A 23,183-nucleotide genomic window follows, 5' to 3' on the forward strand; every position below is an offset into this window, starting at 1 on the left:
TGTGGAAAACAGCATATGAATCTGGGTGTTAACGGCATCTTGAGCACAGATAACTTCCCTCCTGCGTATGTTGCCTGCATTCCTAGGTAAGGTCAGGGATCTCATCAAGTGAGGCTTCTTCTGTTTGGATGGCCACTCTTGCCCATCTTCCTTATAATAATTTTTTTTCCTATATTCAGGTATGCTTCCCAAACCAACACAATCTTTGTGGAGAGGTCTCAGTATTTACTGTAGCCACGGGCTGGCGATGCGTTGCATCTAGCCTTAGTACTCCTAGGACCAGACTGAAAATGCCAGGGTGCTATGGCAAAAGCAGCAGTAAGCATGAACGCCTTCCCTTCAGCTTGTTTGTGCTGATGGGTTCACGTTGTGCCACCGGGACAAGTCTGGTGTCGGGGATGCCGGGTCAGGAAGGCTGAAACTTCCTGAGGAAATGGGGAGAAGGAAGGTGGCATGCAGAGAACACCCCCTTAATGTTTATAATTTTCAGAGGAGCTGTCTGCAGGAATGCCGTAGGCGTGGAGGAATGATAATCTCAGGAGATCGCTTCGACTGCACCCTGGGTTGTATACCCACTTATGGGAAGATTCTTCTCACAATATTATAGGTAGAAGTGTATAAATCTGGGTGGCCTAACTAAACCCGGAAAATCATTGCCCAGCATTGAACAGTTTGATTTGGGACTTTGAGCGCAGGAACCTCTACTACGTAGTTCTTTGGTAGACGCAGTAGACACGTGCTGCTTAGGGGTCACAGGAGGGAAAGGATTAGATGAAAAAAAGTAAGCAAAGCATTTGAAAATGCGGTATCTGTGCATGGCATATATGATCAAAGCCTGCTAGAAACCCTTTGTCAGAGAAAAGATGTGCAGCTAAAGTGGCAGTTTGTTGTTTGGACAGGTGCTTTTGGGAGAGGGAAGGGGGTTCACTGAATCTTCAGATGGTCATGGTTACTTTTCTGGTTTTGCGCGCTGTCCTGGCACACGATCCTGATTTAGCCAAGTTTTTCCTCCTCCACTAGTCTTTTCAAGGTGGGAAGAGCCCAGGATCATTTTGCCCCAGTATGATGGCACCGTGCCTTGCAGTCAGTCCTAGCGTAAGAGGAAATGATGGAAGAAAAAAGAAGGAGAAGCCCATGCCGGGGCAGGGAGAGAAGAAGGGAGAGCACAGTGGTACTGTGCTCTTTTGTGGGAGTGAAGGATCATAGGTTAGGGGAGAAGCTGGTTCTCGTGTGTGTTGAGATCTGCACCACACGTGCTGATGTGCTGATCGTGGCCAGTGACCTCATCCCTGCGTGGATCTGGATATCGCAGTGGTTGAGGTTTGCCAGCCAAGGACTGACTCTCTGGAGGACTGGTTTTGGCAGAGAATCCCTGCTCTTTGCGGAGTCAGTTGGAGTCTTGTGAAGACCATGAATCTTACAGTCTTTTCCGTGGCAGGGCTTTAAGGGTGGATGGCAGATGGAATAAGTTCATCCTCTGGTTATTTCATTCCGCAACTAAACCTGCTTTCTATTTGTGCGTGTGTGAGCTCACTCATTTGCATTCCCATACTGTGCTCTCTCTTTCTTTTTCTTTTATTTTTCCTGGACTATTTTATTATCAAGACCCCAAAAACCAGCATCAGACTTCTAAGTCCACTCAGACGCAGAGGAGTGGTGATAACCTGTTCCATGTGCAGGCTGCTGGGAACGTTGTCGCTCCCATGGAAGGCGTCATGACAGTCTGGATCAGTGATTTAGGTCTAGGCTGAAGCCTCTATCCCTGCAGGTGCTCTCAGCTGGATGCAGCGTTGTCGAGATGCCTTATCTGAACTAGGACTTCGTCCCTAGCTCAGCCTTTCCGTGCAGGGAAAGGCGTGCTAACAGGAACCAAACGGCTTGCTATTTCCCAGCAGCGTTACGCAGCCCTGCTCAGGATGTGCCAAGGCCTTATAAACATCTCATGTCATTCTTAACATAGCTCTGGGATAGCAGTGGTTGGTATTTCCCTTTGGAGTGACTGATTTTTAGGTTCTGCATCTGGCATTCCTTGCTACATTTTATTGTAAATAAATACGAAACTCTGCTGTGGTCCCCACAGCTCTGCAGTAAAGGTAGAACTGTCCACCCCAAGAGATGGAGCATTTTCCCATCAATTCTTTGCCCCATCTGTTTTCAAATTAACTGATGATGGAGGAGAGGGGAGGATGGAGGGAAAGAATAGCATAATAAAACTCTTCTGTTGCATCAGTTACAATTCTCAAAGAATGTTTTTAAAAATCAGTGTTGCTTTTCTTCAAGCTGCTGGAGGGAACAAGTCTTTAGGCAATCAAAACCTCATTTTTGGTTTTGTTTTTTTCTCTGTGAAGGCTTCTTAAATGTCTTTGTGCTGTTACGTCTCTCTGGCGTCATTTTACTAGCTAAAATAATCAGACAAGTTTCGTGTGTTTTACGTATATACTAGATAAGCAAATAATAATGGGAAGCATTAAAGTATTGTTGAAATTAGGAATTAAAAATTGATGTAATCTGGATGTGAGCCACAGGAGTCTGAGTTGTCTGACTAGTTTAGGTCATGCAATTGGGAAAATAACAAAAAGAAAACCTAAGTACCTTCCAGATAACTACATTTGGTTATTCTGGATGAAGCAGAATATTATCTAAAATTCTGTATTTCTTTTTGTGATCATCCTTTCCAGTCTTAGGAGGGCAATCAAGATAAAATAAGATCTGTAAGCTGCCATTTATCCCGCTAGCTGTAAAAAAGTTATTCTGGTAATTTGTTCTTGAGCAGGTGAATGTGGCTGTTCTTATTGTAGTCTTAATTTTCATTTTGAATAGAGATACTAATCTGGCAAGCTGTACTTGATTTGTGTTTCCAAAAAAACCCAACTGGTGGGATATCTATAGGCCAGATAGGAATAATTTTATCTAAAGATACTAGCTCCTTTAATAACAAGTCATCCCTTCTTCTCAGTGTAGTTTATCCCACTACTTTTTTTCTTCCTTTTCAACTCCGCTGAGGGCTTGTATCCTGAGAAGACCTCCATTCCTTGCGCTTTGTGTCTGACCTCCCAACAGTAGTACTTGTTTACCTAAAGAGATAATTGTTTTCTGGAGAGCATCCAGCCGGTAACTTACTTTTTCATTAGACCCCTTTTTCTTATTAGTTATCTCCTGTTAGTTGATCTGTGTCATTTGATAAAACTAATTAGGTAATAAAAGACTGCTTCTGAACTCCTCCCTTTTATTTTGGCATGGTGAAATGTACTTCTTGGCACCTCGCGCTTGCCTCATAAAGACAGCCTTCAGTTGACAAACAACATTAATCCAAAAGAAAACAAGCCAGTTCACGCATCCTCTCTTGATATATCCCTGTGCCAGGACAAAATAGTTCCTAACAAATTATTTGTACCAAAGATAGTGACATAACCCTGGCTCTGTTTTAGAGTCTTGTAAATGTTTGCAGTGCATCTCAAGAGGCCAGGCTAAAAATACTCAATGAAACCATTCAGCATGCTACTAAAAGCATTTTGTTTCCTAGGACTTTCCTCCCTTCTGAAAATGCCCTTCCACAGCTGCATTACATTTATTAGAAGGTGATGCAGGTATAAGGTAGGAACATCACATTTTATATTTTATTTTAAAATTTAGCCTTATTTTCAGGTTTCCTTTTTAGGCTACTTGCTTGTTTTCTTAAAAAGAAATCTCAATGGAAGGAAAGTTTATTATTAGTTTCAAAATGAAGTATACTCATCCAATGAGAAAGAGGCTGATATCCCTCATAAAAGTTTTCCATTTGAAGGTTTGAGGTGTCACAATATGCAGCATTTCAAAGACAAATAGCAAAGAATTGTCACTTCTGTATGGCCAGTGGCCCCTGCTACATTCTAATGAGGTGGAAATTGCCTGAGGACGCTGGTGGATTTTTTCTTGATTGCTGCATGTGTGCAGCCCAGGAGACGGGGGATCTCAAAGCTTCCTTTGAGAAAAATATGGAATATGCTCTGCTCAGGTGTGAGATGTGTAGAAATCACTGTAGTTATCTTGTTTGTGGTGCTCCAGATCCTGGAGGAGGGATATGTCCAGGATCCTCAAGGGTCCAAACACCCAGCCCACCAGAAACTGAAGGGAAACAATTGTCCAGGTTTCAGATGTTTTAGAAACAGCCATCAGTTTATGGAGTGATGACTAACGGTAGGCATCTAGCTTGGCTGATGCTACACTTCACCTATTCAGACTTATATGGGGTCTTGAGCAGCTGGTGGAGGCCAGGCAGGATACTGAGGTCATGTGTGGACAACTGAACTGAACTCTTACCTAGTCTTTGTCTCTATCACAGCACAATTTCAGCCTAGAGAAAATCTATGAAAGCCAATGAAATTAGGCCAACATAAGGATCTCATCAGAATCCCACGTTTTACTCTCAAAAACTGTCATGTCTCTTAAAAGAGTGGCTTCTACCTGTTCATTATTCAGTGTTAAATGCAACCAGCACTTTGGTCAGGTCTGGAGAAGTGTTTTGATATTAGTTGCGTATTTGCAGTGCACTGGATTTACTTCCATGTCAGCAAGATGTACCGTGGGGATGTGCAGAATCCGTTGTGCTCACAGAGATTTGGAGTACTACATCTTCAGGGATGCAAGAGCCCCAAAATAGCAGCATATGAAATTTTAAAATAAGTGGTATGATACTCGGATAGTACCAGGGCCTGTTTATAAGTGAATCGTGTGATAAATAAATTATGGGAGTAATAGCGAGATGCAGTTATAGCAATAAGAAATGACTGTTTTAAAATGAAAGAAAAACTGAAGTTTGTACTTTTGTTTGTCCTAATTAGATTCAGAAAAAAGTTTTGACTTTTTTCTGCCCCTGAACATTTTTTCGTGTCTTCTATAGATGCACTTAGAGCCAACTCTGACTCAGGAGCATTTAGCTAAGATGCCTGAAGTAGCTATTATCCTCTGGAGCTGCTGCTTTTCCTATCGGGAACAATCCTGAGCTATTGCAGTTTATAACCTACCATAACGTCAGCTAAAACTTTTGGCTATTTTGACTAACATACCTTGTATCTCAGGCAGATTTGATTCTGTATTTCTAGCATTAAACATAAAAGCTTTCTAAGCAAATGCCAGTTACCACTGCTGGCGAATTGAAAGCACGGACCAGCCTGCCATTGTGTCAAATCTGATAATTGCTTTTTACTCATAAGCAGCTCTAGAAATCCAAATGACCAAGCCTGTTTGTCCTGTGTGCTTTCATTTAATGTGCTGTTCATTTTCACTTCAGGTAGTTTCTCAGCCCTCCTGGCTGAAATTCGGTGCCCCAAGAAGACGCTATCAAAGCCTTGCAGGAATTGTTCCAGTGCTGTGCTAAGGGGTGCATCAGTGAATTGTATCCCGTGTGGCGTGACTTACAGCTTGCTGTGAACAAATTCTCCAGGATTATAGATTGGCTAAGAGGTAGTGCTGAGAGTTTCTGTATTTATAGGCAGCTCTGTGGTGCCCGGCAGTGCGACACCCATTCACCCCCCAGGATGCCTTCCCTGTCTGGGCTGTGTGCTGATGTGGAGCGGTGCCAGAGGTGCTCTTGCCAGCAGGGTTATGGGCTGTTTCTGGCCTGACCCCAAAACAAGGGCACAGATAAGGAGCAGAGGAGGCTGCAGCCTGGTTTTGAATGGAGTTGCTGTTGGTTTCGCTGCCTTGGCTCAATGTTTAGCCATGGTCTCGGCAGCGCTGTCAAGACCTGGTCCATGGGAAGGGAGAGAGACTGCTTGGCTTTTACAGCTGCACTCCCGTCCTAGGCACCGCAAAAATAAATGAAGAGGTGCTGTTGAGCAGGAGCGCTGCTCTGGGTGTCCTGCCAGGAGACAGCATAGCACCTCTGCTGATTTTTGGGCTGGACAGGACAAGAGAGCTCCTCTACCCGCTGCCCATTCGTGCTGCTGACAGATGCTGCCTGTAAAACTGATGAGATGAAGCAAACCTCTCCATCCTCACCCTCGCATGCGAAGGCAATGCATCCTCATATAACACGTCCTTTTCATTGCATATTAAAACTAAGCTGTCGACATGTTGTGGATTGAACCAGCAACATCCACATTTTCACTCAAATAGGGTCCGCAAACACTATCTGTATACGGGTTTAAGAGTACGTAGCCACAGGTATTATCAGTGAACAAGGAGAGCTGTGTCCTTACTAGATAGCAGCCGGGCAGCTGCTTCTCCTGAATTCTGGAGAAACCATTCCACAGTGTGTAAGCAGTTGCAGTGATTTTTGCAGGATTTCTTCTATAGTAGGGATTGCTGTTGTGACACTAGATTCTTTTCAGGTTCGACCCAACTGTGCTTAGGGGAGGCAATTATTTTAATTCTTTTCTGAATGAACACGTCAGAGAAATGCCTGAACCCATTAGATTTAAAGGGGAAAACCCCACCTTGCCGCACTGGTGTGAGTTTTGCTGACAATTCAGCAGTGGATGATATTTTACAGTGCTTTTGTCTGGTGCTAAAAAAAGCTTTCTGATGTATGCCAAAGTTGCATGGAATACATATAAGAGCTAAAATTAAGCATACCTCTTGCAAAGGAAAATTAAAATTGGAAGGAAAATATACTAAATTGCTGTGTGAGTGCGATGTTACAGTGACTTTCTTCCATGCAAAATTGAAGATAGAAGGTGAAAAATCCTAAAAGCTAAATAATAGCTAGCACTAGTAAACAGTATTTGTCTTCAAAGCGCCATGGGGATTTTCATTAATTTCAAAAGCTCTGTAAGAGGAAGGGGTGATTTGGCTTGACTTACAGATACTGCAGCCGAAGTAAAGAAGTTAAGTAACTGTCCATAGCAGAGCCAAAATGAAATCTGACTCAGGTATTCCCAGCCTCTGGTTGCTTGACTGTCAAAGCAGACTGACACCAAAATGTCAGGAAGGTCTACAAATTCTTCTTGATATTTTTTTTTACCTCATTTAGCAACTTTCGTTCTCTGTAACAGACGTCGTTTGTACCACAGATGCATAAAAGTGGTTCGAGCATGTCTGCTTCCAAATATATTTTATTTTTAGAAACTGCAGAATTTTCCCCTCTTCTTACCATTTCCTGTGGTTTTACTTTGGAGCGTGATGGATGAAGAAGGCTATTTGTGTGATTAAGGTATGAGAATAGAAATTACATGTCTTAGGTTTACAGATGCAAGTCAGATGTGATGGTCAGTCCCTTAAGCATACCAACAACAAGTGAGCTTCCTCAGCTGTAAAAGAATATTTGTCTTATTGGAAGCGTGTAGGAGGAGTGAGGCTGCATTGGGATTTGAAAAGCCCTGTGGGATCCATGTAGGAAAGTGTCCGTAAAATTGATGTTAAATCAGTGAGAGTGTAGAAACAGTACATTCACCTGTAGTAAGCAGTGAGAGAATTAAGCTAATTCTCTCCGAAACAGAAACAAGACACACTGGAATGAGTGCTGACACATGGAGTTAATTGAGAACAATTAAGTCTGTGTGTAGACAAGATCTACATAGTCCGTTTGAACTGCATGGTATTATGTGAGTAAAGGGTGCAGGATTAGAGCCATTGTTTACAGATTTACCTAATGCTTTAAACTATGTGGATGAATGGTGTTACACAAATGTTAGTCATAATTATTATTTAATTATGGCCACATGTTTATTTTGAACATAGTCCTATGCTTAATATGTAGGAAAGCCAGGATAACATTGCAGCTTCAGTGTGTGAGCTACTGTTTGCCAAGCAGCGTTTTCGCTAATGGCTTCTCCTTTCGTGTGATGAAAATGCCTCTCTGGATTGTGAAGTTGCACTGGTTGTGGTATGTAATGGGCAAATAGCTTTCATAAAAATACCTTCAGCTAGAACATTTTGAAACGGATGCGTCTTGAGATAGAATGCTAACTTATTGAAATTAATGCTATTAAATGTGCTGCTTGTGTATCATTTCAAAATATCTGAGATGCCAGCATTTCATTCTGGTTACATTGTGAGTGCAGAAAGCGAATTTCATAGTATGATTCATAAGATCAGGAGTGCTACAGGATTTCTGTAATTCATGTGTTGCTACTTGCTTTTGCATTCAAATGTTTAAACTGTTATAAAATTTCACATCCTTTAAACTTGAATCTTATTTTTTAAGTCCTAAGCAGAATGAAGTTATTTCTACTCTAAGTCTGTGTTTTGAGGTATTCCTTTGCTCAGATATTCCATTTCAGATACTGTGGAAAGCTTAATATAAGTTTATGAATGGTTGCAGATAGAAACAAAGAAAAGAGCTCAGTGGTTTTTTTTTATCTTTTTCATTTTTGTTCTTTTTTTAAGGAAGCTGATAAGAAATATGATTCCGAGGAGTGTATAGTATATCCTAGGCTGCAAGAGATGGGATGCTGTTCTATCCTTTTTACTAAGTTAATGCTTTTTTTTAAGTGGCTAAGGATAATGGAGAACGTTAGCCTTTTCTTTAGAATGCTTCTAGTGCTTTGAATGGAGATATCACAATCCCTCTGCGCGTGGCATTTTACAATGATTGTCAGTGCTACTGAGATGAGAGGGGGGGAAAAAGCCCAGGCTGTGCATGTGGGCTTCTGTGAGGGACAACCTGGTTGATTCAAAAATATAAGTCTTTCCTTTAACCCAATAGAGGAATCTTCTGAACTCTCTCAGTTCCTGAATCTTGTATAGTGACTGCAGACCATATTTTTCTCATTGCTGAAGGCACTTGGTTTTCCCTGTGGGCCTCCCCTGACACGCTTGCCCCTCAGTAAACCAGCTTGTGAACCCTACTCACCAGCATGTAGAAGACCTGTGAGTGTCCTGGCCATGGCAGGCTTGAGGTGACCTGACACTTACCATCTTCACTAAAAAAAACCCCCCCATGTGTTTCTTCTGTGTTTCTGTACTTCAGTGGCCAGCATGTATTCAGGATTGTCCTTAATGCCTGTTTGCTTTGGGGAGAGATGACTTTTCTAATGCATTTTTAAAAAATAAAATATTCAATCATTTAGAATAAGTGTGTGTTTTCTAAGAGGAAGAGGAGAGACATGCTGGTTCCTGTAGGATAGAAGAAACTTTTTGAAAAGTCCTAGGTGTTCAAAGTTTACTTAAACTTTCTTTCACACGAAAAGACGTTCTGTTCTAGATGACTGTTTCTACTTGAAAACAAAGTATTTTGGTAGAGGTAATTTACGTTTTATTTGAAAAGACTTCTGAAAGGAAGCTTGGTTTTAAGAAACCATTTCGCCTCTTCAATTTATTATTTTGGTGTAGAAATGAAGGTAAAAATAATTTGTGAATGCAGTTTCCTTGCGAGGGCTTGAGTTTCTGCCCAAGGCTCAAGCATTCCTTTGCCTTCCTCTGTGTTTTTCCAGGCCTGCAATATGACTGAATGTTGAATATTGTAGTGTCAACAGCTCCTTGTATTTTCACTTGATACAGTTGAGCAAAAGTTTTGACATTCAGCTGAAATGTTTGAGGAGCCATTACCAGCATAATTCTGCTTCTTAAGTAAATCTCATCTTGGTGCTTGAAATCTAAATGGATTAATATTTTTAATGTCTTGTTTACAATGCTGCCTATGAAAGCCTGTATTTGTCTACTTGCCAACCTTCCTTCTTGGCCAGGAACCGTTCTGGCGTGAATCTCCACGCTGGGCTCCCATCCATTTTCCTTGAGTCTCTCTGGTTCCCTCCCTTTTCCTCAGGGGCTCTCTGGAAGATTGTCAGAAGGGCTTTAATTTTCTTGAGCAAGTCAGCTTTTTTTGACTCCTAAATATTTCTGCCCCAGCCCTGAATTTCAGAGTTTGCCAGCCAACCACAGATAGCTTGCCCTGGTGGTGTTACAAAAAACCACATCTTTTCTCAGGTTTTGACGAAAACAAACCTAAAAACAAGCCAGCGTTAGCTTTGCGAGTGGGCAGGAAAAGACGGTTAAGAAAAAAAAGAAGCTTGCACGGGGTGGGGGGTGAGGGGGGGTGTATGTGTGACTTGACAAGGTGCCCAGCAGTCACGATGGACTAAAGGTGAGCTAGTAGATAACTCCTGATGTAAGATTATATACGTTAACAGCGTACTACAGTATTTTGCCAGCAGAGACATACTCTCTGGGAATGCCAAAAAAAAAAAATCCACAAAAAACCAAGACAAAATGGTGCACTCCGGTGGCACTGGCTTAGATATGATTGCTGAGGGTCTTCGGGGGTAGGCAGGCTCTTAGAGGAGAGGCAGGAGACTTGCTGAGTGTCACATAAGCCCAAGTGCTAAAGCAGCTAAAGCAAGGTATTAGAAAGTAGAAACCAGGGGCGTATGATACCAGACTACATTACGGTAAAGTTATGCAGCTGTAGGTATGGTGAACCCTCACTTCTGAGGAGGCCAGCAAATCGTCACTAGTGGTTATTTTGATATGCGATACCCTGATGCTAATCTCAGAAGTTGAATGCAAACCCAGAGAAACCCCAGCAACAATAACAACCCTTAGCCGAGTGAGAAGCACTTGGCAGCGCTCACTGCCTTCTCAGAAAGGGAGAGAGAGCATGAGCTCGCTCAGTGACGGGGTGCAAGTGTCGCCACGAGGGATGGACGGATCTTTACGCGGTCCCCTCAGCTGGGTACGTGTGGAATGAAGAGGCGGTGTCTCCGCATCGCAAGACCGAGACTGGTAATCAAACAGCTCCCCCCTCCCCAAAAGCGACAAAAATTTCTACTTGGTCTGTCTTCGGATAAGGTGGGGGTTTGCTACCTGGGCTGGCGTTAGAAGGGGGTGCAGCAGGGTGGCAGCCCTGGAGCAAAGCCTGGTGAGATCTCCCTTTGGCCTGCTTGCCCTTGCCCTCAGATGGGCAGGAGCCGCTGTGACCACACGGTGGAGGAGCAGCCACGTTGGCCCTGCCATCAGGATGGCACTGGCCTGTCTCCAGTCTGTCCCCTGCCTCGGGAGCTGGGCTCCAGCCTCCTGGGAGGGTGCCCCTGTGCTGGAGGTGAAGATGAAGGCACGGATGAGAGGAGACAGCTGAACCCCCTCCATGTTCCTGCCCACAAGGGTCTTCAGGCAGGGGCCGGCCGTACCCCAGGAGTGAGTGAGTGAGTGAGTGAGTGAACACGTGTTGGTGCGTGTAAAGACGCTGATTTCCAAAGAGATTTCAATTTCTGGTTCCTAACATGCCATTTAGTTTTCAAAACATGGTGTTGCTCAAAATGAGATGGATTGACAAGACAAAATAATCTTGACAATCTTTAATTACAGATAACACAAGATATATGAGTATCCTTAATGTTGTGTAGACTAGCCTGTCTGGCACTAAAAAATTCCAAAAGAAGTATAAATAGCAGGGATAAGGAAAAAGGAAATCTGCATTTAATATGTGAAGCAGCCAAGTGTTTGGCTACCCTTTATCGATTATTGATCATTCTCTCTGCTGTTCAGAAATCATCCGGAGTCGGGGATTCTGAGTATTTTATTTCTTTTTTAAAAAAGCCTCCTTGCCTTTTTCAGACATCAGGACTACAAGATGAATGTGCAAACATGAGTGTGTGAGTCAGGAAACATGCCAGCGGAGGTGGCTGCGTGAGCGAGTCTGTAGGTAAACAGAAATAAAGTTAATTGGCAGTTTTCTTGTATAGCACGGGCAGCTGAAGTCCTTCTCACTGGAAGAAATTCTCTTTTCCCATTATCCTTCAGCATTCTCTTGGAGGGATTGTCTCAAGGGAAGTGAGTGAGTCAGAAAATATGCCAAGTTCATGTCACGGCTGTTGCGGCATTTCTTTCTCTTGCTGGCCTCCAGGAGCTTTATTGGCAAGTGTTTTTAAAGGAAATGTTGGCACAGGAAGGCCTTATTGTTTATGTCATGAAAGTCTCTTGGCGTCTTCTGCCTTGTTATTTTCTCCCTTAAATGGGGAAATTAGGAGTGGGGGGGACTGAGAAAGGAAAAGAGGAGAGAAGCAGAGTATTAACTTCCAGACTGTTGAGGGTTGCTACCAAAACTGTTCTCCCTACGTCAGGATGTATCTTGGTGAGTCCTCTCTTTCCTTTTTCTCCGTTGCTGCTTTGCAGGCTCTGCTGCAGCCAGCGGATCGATTTCTAAATGTATGTTTCCTCTTCATGCTTTTCAAGATGTGGCGTTTAGAGAGCTTTTTGGAAAGAGAGGAGCCAGCAGTTTTCTGGTGGGCTCTCCTCTGCCAGAGCAAGGCGGGGAGAGGCAAACGCGGAGCCCGGCCCGGGTCAGATCACTGACACCTTCTCACATGCTGAGCAGGGCTCTGTGATGGGCTGTCGAGGACATTTCATTAAGTTTTTTTCAGTTCTGTGTAAGGCTTGCATACAAAATACAATGTGATTTACGGAAAAGAAAAAAAATAAAATTGGGAAGTTCTGTGGAGCAGATGTGGTGGGTACGGGCAGGAACAATAGCGAGATGCTGCGTGGTCAGAAATGCTGCTCGTTGAAAACCAAAGCAGAAAGCAAAAGCATTCATTTAAATGTATGCACATTCTTAAAAAAAAAAACAAAACCAAACCAACCCAACACCCCCCCACTAAACTTATTCATACGCACTGAGGCAATTTTGGCATAACATTAAAGCACACAAAAAAAGAATTATGTCCAGTGCAGCAATAAAAGTTGCTGTAACCTATTATCCTCAAATTAGGTGAGAGTTGTGAAGCCTCTGAAGATGCTATTAAAGAATTAAATGTTAACATTTCAAAGAATGTTTCAGTATTTAATATTTTGTCATTTGGAAAGTGAAAAGTTAACTCTCTGCTTGTGATATGTCATGGCAGAAAGCCTGTTTCTGTACCAGGTTCGTTTTTATCTATGATATTTACCTTTCTGATATGTATGTGTGGAGCTCAAAGATACGGGATGAAAAATCCTTTCAGGTTAACGTACCGAAGATATGCCTTCATGTACAAAAAGGGCAAACCCCTATTTCTTCTGGATTTGCTACCAGCAGGGGAAAAAAAAAAAAAAATTAAGGCAAATGCCTATTTTTGTGAGCTCGATGTAGAGTAATTGACATGTAAGCCACTTTTCTTTGTACCCAGTTAAACTAAGGATTGTCTGTGGGATTAAATATCTATTTCAAGGCTGTGATGCAGTTTTTGTGATGTCTCTTCAAACCCTAAGTATTTGTTGGTACATAATACATCTTTTTATTGTGGCGTCTTACTTGCATTTTGGTGATGCTTTTTTGGAATGCTTTTTTTCAAAGGAAAGGGAGACGATTAATCTTGGCTCTTAAAACCTACATTGTTTTGCTTTTCAACTCTTTCATGTGTCTTTGTTTTCTGACCTACCTATTTGTGGGTCTATGCAAAATTCTGTAGTGTATAATAGTTTAATTTGTGGAAGCTCTTTCCTCCCCCCCGCTTCCAGTTTTGCGCTGTGATTTGCTCAGACCTTGCCTTCACTTTCTTGAAAAATGTATATACCATCGAAGAACGTTACTTTAGAGGAAAAGTTCTCGTAGAACATGCATTTCTAGATCTGAATATTCTTAGAGCTTGTTATTTTTTCAGATTTGGGATCTTGTTCAGACTGTTACAGGAAAAGTGTTGGCTGCCAGCATTAGAATCCAGGGAACTGGAACCTGGATCTTGCTTGGAAAACATCTTTAGGAACAGTGGCAGTGGCTCATATATCCCTGTTTTCAAGTATTTTTACCAGGAATGATCCATAAGAATTGTTTTGTAAAATTCTAACCATAAAAACAAGGTAAAATACCCCTTCTTGTAAGCACTGGCTGATTTGTATTTAATTTCTTTGGATGAACATGAATCTTTAACAATATAGTCGCTTATAAAAGGACATCCTAGTTGCATATAGTATGTTACAAGTGAACCATTTTCAGTATGTTTTAGTTGTTATCTAGAATAAACTTTCTCTGGTTTTCTCTATGTGCCATAGATATATTTATCTGTATCTATGAATATATTCAAATAGCTGTAAGTATCTCAAAAAGATAAGCTCTGTCATCCTTAGGGGAATATCACCATGGATTTTTCTTCTGTATCAGGAATCTTGCATTTCTCTGTTCCAGCAGATAGAAACCTTTGTGTTGTGTTCCTCACATCTCATGTCATAACATGAGAAAAACCAAACCATAAAAATGGGTGTGAATAACTGTACTTTGGCCTTTGTCTGCTATCCACTTTACCAGCCAGCCAAAATTCTTTGGACGTGACAGTAGAAGTGCAATATTAAATCATCAGCCTATACCTACGGCTCCAGTGTTGGGTACAGTGTGACAAAACCGCTTTATTGCTGTGCAGGAGCACGCAGTGAGATACATTAGAGCTCTGTTAACACAGTGGCACAATGAAATTTTAAATGGAAAATTACAATTTTCTGAACGGAAAGTTCAATTCAAAACCTTTTGGGTTAGGTAAGCCTGGGCTGGACCCAGGGGACAGTTGCCTGATGACCCTGTTTTCGTCCTGGCAGTCTGCTCCGTAGCAAGATGCCTGGCATTGACTAAGCCAGCGGGTGGGACACGCTCCCTGACCACGGGCAGCCAGTGGCCCTGCACCCCTCGGCTGTGCCTGGATGTCCTGGAATCCCCAGCTGAACCTATGTTCCAGCTGCTCTGAGAGGTCCAGGGTGCATGACCGCAGTTGCCCAAACTGTTTTTTGTTTAAACTTTGGCTAATGAGACATCAGCAACAAATACAACATCAGCAGGAAGGATTTGTGTCAGATGTGGAGAGAAACCGTGCACAAAACCAGCAAATGGTGCACTACGCCCCGTTCCCTCCTACCTGCGCTGTGGGTAACCCCAGCTGGGTGCTGCCGCGGGGCCTTCCTCCTCCTCCTCCTCCTCCTCCTCCTCCTCCTCCTCTGGGAGCCTGACTCCCATCTTCCCGCTTGAGGGAGGTGCTGCTGGCCTCTCTTCCCAACGCCCAGCTCCTGCCTTGCCAGTGGTAATTGCCAGAACCTGCAGGGTTTTTGGATTTCCATGTCCTTGTCGAGCTGGGTTGAAGCCGCCTGGCAGGCAGAAGGTGGGAGGGAAGGTGGTGGTGGAGTAGTGCACAGCCACTCTGATAAACCTCATTTCCTTAGGAAATTGCATTGGAAATGTCCTTCTCCTCTGTCCCGTGAAGCTTTGAAGTCACCTGTGAGCTTGTAAGCCTTCATTTTGGGCTACTCGGTTGGTATTAGGCTTGCTGGTTTCCTTTGCAATGAACTCTTAAGAAAACTACCTCCACCCTTTCGAGAACTTTCTCCCCTCTCCCACACTTCCACTCGTTTTTATTGCATTGGAGAAAGAAGGAAAGAGAAAACGGATATGGGAAATAACAGTCTTGTAAAAAAATTTTTTTCCATAATTCTGACAGCCAGACTCTGTCACACGTGCGTAAAGAGCTGGTTGGGATGATGAGTGCTGTCAAACCACAGCTACAGCTCAGAGCGGCAGTGTGGACTGAATGGGAAGAGGGAGTCAATTATAATTTAGGATTGTTTGTTCATTGTGCAGGCTAAACAGCATGCTTGATTAGGGAGAGGTCAAAATTCACAAGTCTACCCGGTTGTCCAAGGGAGGCAATGATTTGGGGAAAAAAAGTGATCTGGTTATAATCTGCTTGGATTTCCAAAAGTTTTCAATAGGGTTCTTTCCTGAAGGCTTATAAATTAAAGCTGCCGTGCAATGAAAGGGAAACTCCTGTTGTGAATTAATAGCAGGTTAAAAGTTAGGAAGCAACGGGGAGTAAATGGTCAAGTTTTACAATGGAGGGAAGTCACCAATGAAGTCCGGTAGGCTTCAGTCCAAGCGTCTGGGTGGTTCAACATATGGAAAAGGAGGGAAATATTGAAGTAATAAAGCCTGCTGACAGTGCTGGAGTCAACTGGGAAGAGTTGTAGAAGGATCTGACAGTACTGAGAGTGACCAAGTAAAAAGACTGGCAGAGGGAATTCAGTGGCAGTAAATGTTATTTTAGAAGGAGAACAACTGCAGTCATACTGGACTTGTGATCACTTAGGAAAAAAGTGTTTAATAGATGCTTTTATGAAGATAACAGCTGAATGCCCATCAGATGTCAAAACCAAAACATTGGGAATTTTTGGGAAAGGCACAGAGAAAAAAGCCATATTCTCCATGTTTCACTCTACATAGGACTGCATCCAAGTGATGCAATCTTTGTTCCCATCGGTGAGATTTTCATGTCTGTAGTGTTAGAGCTCATGAAACAGCACAATATTTTCTGCACATAGACATGATCGAGAAACCCTGTAATACTGAAGGACAAATGAAGATAGACTCTGAATAAAAAAGGATAGTTCATCTGGAGAAAGTTATGCGTACTTTGCTGTAGTGTGCCTGTCTTCCGTTGTGTTTTATTCCAGGATGTGTTAGTCCCAAAGGACTTTCTGAATGGGCGGATTCAGATGTATGTGCGTACAACTGTTATACCTGTCAAATCCTGTATTTATTCCTGAGCAATTTTACCTAGCAAAACTTGTGCCTGTAGGTATTAAGCACCAGTATCATGTCCATAAATACATAAAATTAACCAGTTTGCCATAGCTACTTCGCAGGTACAATAACTTGCATATTTTGTATATATTTCAGTTGTTCTCATAGTTACAAACTCGCACATTGTGTGGTACGCATACTGCACTTAATGATTTCCACTTTCCCCTCCCCATCCATCTGAAGGTTTCAGATATTTAATAGAAGAAAATCTAATTGTGTTCATGATTCAAAGGTCTTTGAATCATTTCGCTCATGGTTTTTTATGATCTTAAAAGTTCCCGATTCCTAACAAAAAAAAAAAATTGCAAAATTCTTTGTCACCTACAAAAGGCTTGAGATCATACTGACCAGACTGCTCTTCAGAATTATGTAGTTGCATTCAGATAGCTTAAAAGATTATTATTGCTTCCCTGATAAAAAAAAAAAAAGATAGGTTATGCTAATATTGTTCTAATGTTCATTTAATATATGTACAGAAGTAATAAGTAAGTTTACAATTTACATATATACTCCAATTTAAATAGAAAAACATTGAACTTGAAGAAAAGCAGAATAAACTTTGATTGATAATCAGTGTGTTTTTTCATGGAAAAAGTAATGCAAAGATTGCCCCTGTATAAATAGATCGTGCATAATGAAAGAAAATGTTATTTCTGCATTACTTAATTTCTCATTTTTCTCCCTGACATTTTGAATCAAGCATTAGTTTGTAGAACAGATTCGAAATATCAGAGGTAAAACAAAAAGCCGAACTTTGTCTTCAGAATGTAGTTTCATTAACTTCATTGGGCATTACTCAGAGCAGGTCCATTTTTAGCATATTGCATTTGCATGCTGACCTTTTTTGCACTGTGAATGAAAATTGGTGCTGTGATTTGTTGATTAATCCCGTAAAATAACATTTAAGACTTCATTTAAATATATTCTTAGGTGAACAATAATGACATTTAATCCATTACAAGAATAAAAATGTCCTTTATAATAATAAAAGTAGTTCTAGATAGACTCCGGATAGCTGAAAAAGGTGGTCTTGCAAAGCGAAGTCTTATTTTCAGAAATGGTGACATTCTCCCTCTGTCTTTGGTAGCTGTCAGTGAAGTGCAGAACTGTTGAAAGTTTAACGATCTCATGCAGGACAGATCTGGACGTTTGGTCTGAAACGAGGGAATGCGCATACATTTGCATGTGTGCACACGCTGACAACATTAATTTGGAAAAATGTCAGCTAAAAAACCTGAGACGGAGTAGCTACTCCAAGTGAGCTACATAAATGGATGCTTTTATTTCTCTTCTAACATGATCTTTACATACTTTAATTTAAACTGAAAGCAGACTTACTCCAGAGGAAGTAATCTGGAATAGTTAATGTGTAAGTTCCCCAAAGTAATGACTGAAAAATACGTACGTAACTGCGTTGTCCTGCTGAGATCCCAGGTGGAGGACCCGCTCCAGTTTTGCATTGTAGGAGAGATAACGAGCAACCGGAAAGAGTCTAGGCAAGAGTATCAAGAAATATTAAAGGCTTAGGAAGCTTGAGTTCTAAGTAAAGGTTTAGCGAAGCACAGCTGTTCAGTTTTGCAAAAAGATGATTGGGAACACCATGGTAATACTTCTCATTAAATGCATAAAAATGAGCTGTGAAGAAGAGGGAAAGACAGCATTGCTTGTGGATATAGCAGGACACTGTGAGCTGAATTTACAGGAAGAGGACTCTGTATTGGGAAAACCACTCTAATTAAAGTAAGAGATGAGCAATAGAAGAGGCTGCTTAGGGTAGGTGTGGTGTTTGAAGCTCACATAAATGGGCCTGGATTTACAAGAGACATAGACCAACTCGCAAATCTTCCTTGGTCTCATGTGGTGAGGTGTATGCTCTGTCTCACGCAAGACACGCTGTAGTAGTCCCAACAGGTGACCTGTCCTATGCCAGAATTTATATAAAATCCTGTAAGGTGAAAACCCTTTCAGTCTTTTCTGTCCTTCGCTACTTCGCCCTGCACTTAGCGCAAGCCCTGCTCATGAATTACAGCAGCACCCGCCCTGCTGGTGTGTCCATACGGACAAAGTAAATCCACCGCTGGATGGGAGCTGATGCCTGCATTGGGAAAATGAACTTCGGAGTTGTTGAAATGCTACAAGCCCGTTGAAAGCTGCAATTAAGTTCTTAACGCGAGGCTTAAGGATGCTTCATTGCCGTTGCTATACACAAATTGGGAAAATACATGCAGATTGTTCTATATCAGAGAGGTTATTCGGCATTTAACTTTCTGCTGTGTTTCTTGGAAAGAGGAAGCAAGCTTTCCGTCCTTCACACTCCAAGGTTCATTCTGAATGCCGGTTGCTGTACAGCCTACCGTGGCACCTTCTTTAATTAGCACTTGCTGCTTTTCTTCTGCTGAAGAGGATTGTGAGAGTGGCAGACTTCATGTCTTTACTACCAGCGAGATGGGAAAGGCTCCTGTAACTTTTATAACTGATGAGCTGAGACAGCCTGGCTGCCCGTGGTTCCTAATGAGCAGTGCATGACACAGTGCAGAGTATTGGCAAGATTAACGAACCCACATTTCCTTACCAGCAGACTGACTTGTAATAGGAATATAGAGAAGGAGTGAGAGTGTTAGCACAGGTAACGTAGCGTTATACTGAAATGAAAATCCTTTGCAACCAGCTACAGAAATAGGCAAAAAATCTAAGGTTTATATTTGCAAATCCAGAATTCATGCAAGTGGTTGTGGACTGACCATTGCTGAAAGACTGAAGCCCTAAAGGGAGAATCTGCTATTGACCTTATTTTGGGAAAGTATTCCCGTTCAGGAAAACAGTTCTCTTGGCAACATCCAAGGATATTTTTTCTTAGTTAAAGTCCCTGACAGTACTTTTGTGACGTCTTTAACAGCCCCCCTCATTTTTTAACAAGAAGTTATTATCGCATAAAAACCCTGAATTGAATAATGATAATTCTGATGTCTTCTGATCAATGGATTCCCGCTAAGTTTTCCTCCTTATTGGTGAAATTGTTTTCTACATGCTCTTCTTTGGAAAGCTAATGACACTTGCTATGGTTTCTGACTAAGAATTTGCAAATACCAGATTTTCATTTGAAGTTTCTGATTTGACGATACAAACAGCTCTAAGGAAGGGTAATCTTTTGGGTAATCTTTAAATGGTGAGGACACAGAGAGATTCATTTGAGTTGAATCACATATTATAACCATTCAAGTCATACTTTGGCAACTAAAGTGCTTAAAAACACCCACTGATTTCTTTATATTTCCTCACTCTTAAGGAAGACCAGAAAGATGAAACTTTAGGAGTCTATATGAAGGGGGAATGAAAGAAGCCTAACAAACAGAATATGGGCTTTATCTTACGTTCCTTCAAGGAGCCGAGCACCTGCACACTGGAGGGACTAATGAATTTGTTTGGACATCAAAATGCTAAGAACAGTAGGGGAGTCCTTTGAAGGAAAATGCATGAAGGTTTTGCTTTGTGTCACCTATTTCTCAGAGTCTGAAGGTCATTTCAGGCTTACTTCTTGGGGTTCCTTATGGAACTTATGTATGAACCCTCTCCAGCTGCCCATAGTGAGAGATGCCTTGGAGGGCGGTGGAAGCTAAATCCCACCCCTAAGCTAGTGAATTTGGGCTGGCAGCGCTCACTTCTGGAGCCAGGCACATTAGATCCGTCCCTGCCTCCCAAAAGCAGGAGGAAATGCCCTATGCACAACAGATCAGGTTTGCAGCACTGAGGCTTTCCTATTCCTGTCTCTCATCTTCTCTGATTTGATTTCTGGCTCTGCGCCTCTTTGCTAGGTAGGTAGCATTGGTCACGGTGGCGGTCTCAGTATCCCTGCTGAAGCTGTTCTTCCTTATATATAAAATATTTAAATATTCCCTGAAACCACAGAAAGAAAAAATGTCAGTCTCTTCTGAGATAAATCTGTGCAGCGCAGAACTGAAATCAGCCTGGAGTTGTTTTACATGGATTTTAAAAAACAGAACAAAACAAAACAAAATATCCCATCAGCTGTGAGAGAATACTGAGAGAAACAAATATTCCCCAGCATCAAGTGAGGGTTTATTTGGTGAATACATAGAAACGTGTATTTCTTCGGGAGCTGAATTACATGGTAATACAAATTTTGTAAGACAGAAGAATATTTCAGGAATCAGCTCTCCAGTTCCAGAGCAGCTGAGACTTATAAACGGTGTGTACTCATAGTCTGGTAAAATTTCAGCTGAAGCCCTTGGTCTCGGCCAGTGCATTGGAGTTGGGAGACGATGTGCTGGTGAGGGCTGTGGAATTGCAAATGAGCACCATGCTCCATCTTCTCCTGGGCGGTGTAGGCAGCTTTCTGCTCCAGGCTGCTGCCCACCTTGCCTGCTGCCTTGAGCTGTCTCTGCTCTTCCGTGAAAGAATATAAGCAGTGGGTAGAAGTTCTCTTGAGTTAAATGGGAACAGGATCAGGCTATGATTCAGGATCAGACTGTTGGGGTTTTTTTTGCATTTGTGAAGTCCAAGTATTTCAGTTGGGAATCTCATCTTTATCCAACCCTTCTGAAACAGGGAATGGTGGTCAATGTAAAGAGGAGCTTCACTTGTGATCATTCTTCTGTACAGCTACCAAATGTTATATCTGGGTCCCAAATAAATTCTGAGTTTTACATCAAAAACCTGGAGCAGTGTGATTACTGCTGCTAAGAATTATCAAGGGGCATTTGCCCATATATTCATCTTGCTTTTTTTAAAATGAAATCAGTCCAAGTTCTTTCCATCTGATTTCATTAATTTAAAAATCTGTTGGGAATTCAATATTTTCTAATAAGAAACAAAAATAATTTTACCTGCATGTCACAAGTTTGCCCACACCCCACAGTGCAGTAACAAAACAAAGAAACAGAAAAAGCATGCAGGTTATTTTATGTTATTTAGCTTGTAAATGTGATTTTTGACATCGCATGTACATTGATCTATTTCCAAACTATTGGCTATCTCAGTGCTGCACAGATCCCAACAAATAGAGTTTTTTCTTCAGCAGCTTAAAATCCTATTCCTGTAAAAAAATACACTATGTGTAAAGTATCCCTCTTCATGAAAGAGCTTTAAAAAAGAATGTATGGTGCTGTTAAATATTCTAGTGGGCTGCTAAACCAAACAAGAAAAATGCTGGCAAGGGCTAACATCCCAAATCCTAGATTCTTCCTAGGAGTGCATGGATTCTTCAGTGTTACAATGCTTTGTGCAGCTCCTTTCATTTGTAGCATTTAACGGTGCCTTGCTCAGCTGTAAATGTGCTATGAACGCAGGAGGTGCTATTCAGTGGAGATTCAGTCCCTGTTTCTGAGAAAATGGAACATTTTTTTGTTAAAAAACTCTTGTAGGGAGTAAGAGGTAATATACTTAGTGAAGTTTCTGGGTTTATATCCATTGTAGATGTCTTGGTGTGGAGCCAGTCAGATTTCTTTCTGCCAGCTGGTCTCTGGATTTTATTAAGTCTTCTCCTTAATGAACAAGCCCCTTTTTCTTCTCCTTGTCTGTCTCCAGTTGAGAGTTGTAGGACTCCTCCTTTTTATTTTTGAGGATATTGACTCTCGTAGACGAATTCTTTTTCCTCTCTGGTACCTCACTTCATATTTGAAGCAAACTTCAGAAGCGCAGCCAGCACCCGAAGGCAGCACATCTGTCTGCTGGAAAACTAAGCCTTAGTTATTTCACCCATCAGCATCAGTAGTCTGAGTGGGGGTGTATCACTGAGAATAATACGCTACATACTCTTTTTAAGGATAATTTGTGCGCTATCTAAAGGCGGTAATATTTACAAGGAAAACTCTGCGTGAAACTAACTGAAAAAAGATCTAAGGGTTATTTTAGAAAAGTGACAGTGGAAAAAACAATTTGAAAGGAAGAGACTTCTGTTTTCACCTAGTCCCTATTGTCACAAAAATGATGCTTTCAATGTAAAAACACAGCAATTTATTTAGCATTTTTCTGAAGAAAAATTCAGTTTCGTTACCCACTCTGTCGCTCATTGAATTTGAAGGTGTTAACTCCTTCTTTGGGACTAGGCAAGCAGTGAAGTGACTTCGGATGATTTTGCCAGCATACATATGTTGTGTAGGGGCATATAAAAATAATCACCCACTCCTAGCCAGTGAAATTATCCTGGCAAAGCCCCTAGTACACATGAAACTATGCTGACGAACAAGTGCCATTGCCTCTGTTGGTTCAGCTAAAACCATTTGGGGAGATGACGCCGCGTTGGTGGGAGAGGGTTTCCTTCTGCTGGTGTCCACATGAGGAGGAGGAGGAGGTCAGGAAGAGGCTGAGGCTGTCAGGCCTGGCATGGGCACCACCATGGCAACACCCGATGCTCGATCCATCCTCTCGGATGTTCCCCTCCACCCATCCCACCTGGTCCTCCTGACCATGCCAGCAGGTCGGCACACACAGTGTGCTTAGAACAACAGGCTTGTTCTGATTTTGAGCAACCTGGCCTAGTAGACGTCCCTGCCCATGGCAGGGGGTTTGGAACTAGATGATCTTTAAGGTCCCTTCCAATTCTAGCTGTTGTATAAGTCTATGATTTGGGACAATAGGCTGCAGGGGTCAAGGGTGTGCTGCTGGACAGATACCCACAAGCAGCCTCGGTTGATGTTATTTGCATCTCCTGCAATCTCGTTTCTTGACTCTCCTTTTTGCTGCCCTTGTGCCTTTTTTCTACACCCCATCCTCC

At 42.0% G+C, this 23,183-nt stretch overlaps 1 protein-coding gene across 11 annotated transcripts in view; it reads left to right on the forward strand.

Moving 5' to 3' along the window:
• The window catches only part of THRB (thyroid hormone receptor beta), a 177,180-nt gene that overhangs the window by 84,686 nt on the left and 69,311 nt on the right, over positions 1–23,183 (forward strand). The window contains exon 1 of one of the 11 annotated variants that reach the window (XM_054190836.1): positions 3,526–3,594. The exons of 9 other annotated variants lie outside the window; for them this stretch is intronic. The gene's annotated coding sequence lies outside the window, so the exon portion shown is untranslated. Of the gene's footprint in view, positions 1–3,525; positions 3,595–11,342; positions 11,561–23,183 lie in introns of those variants that run through there. One more of the 11 variants, XM_054190837.1, reaches the window with a different exon arrangement.

Source organism: Rissa tridactyla, chromosome 2 (assembly GCF_028500815.1).
Source record: "Rissa tridactyla isolate bRisTri1 chromosome 2, bRisTri1.patW.cur.20221130, whole genome shotgun sequence".
Taxonomy (NCBI): domain Eukaryota; kingdom Metazoa; phylum Chordata; class Aves; order Charadriiformes; family Laridae; genus Rissa; species Rissa tridactyla.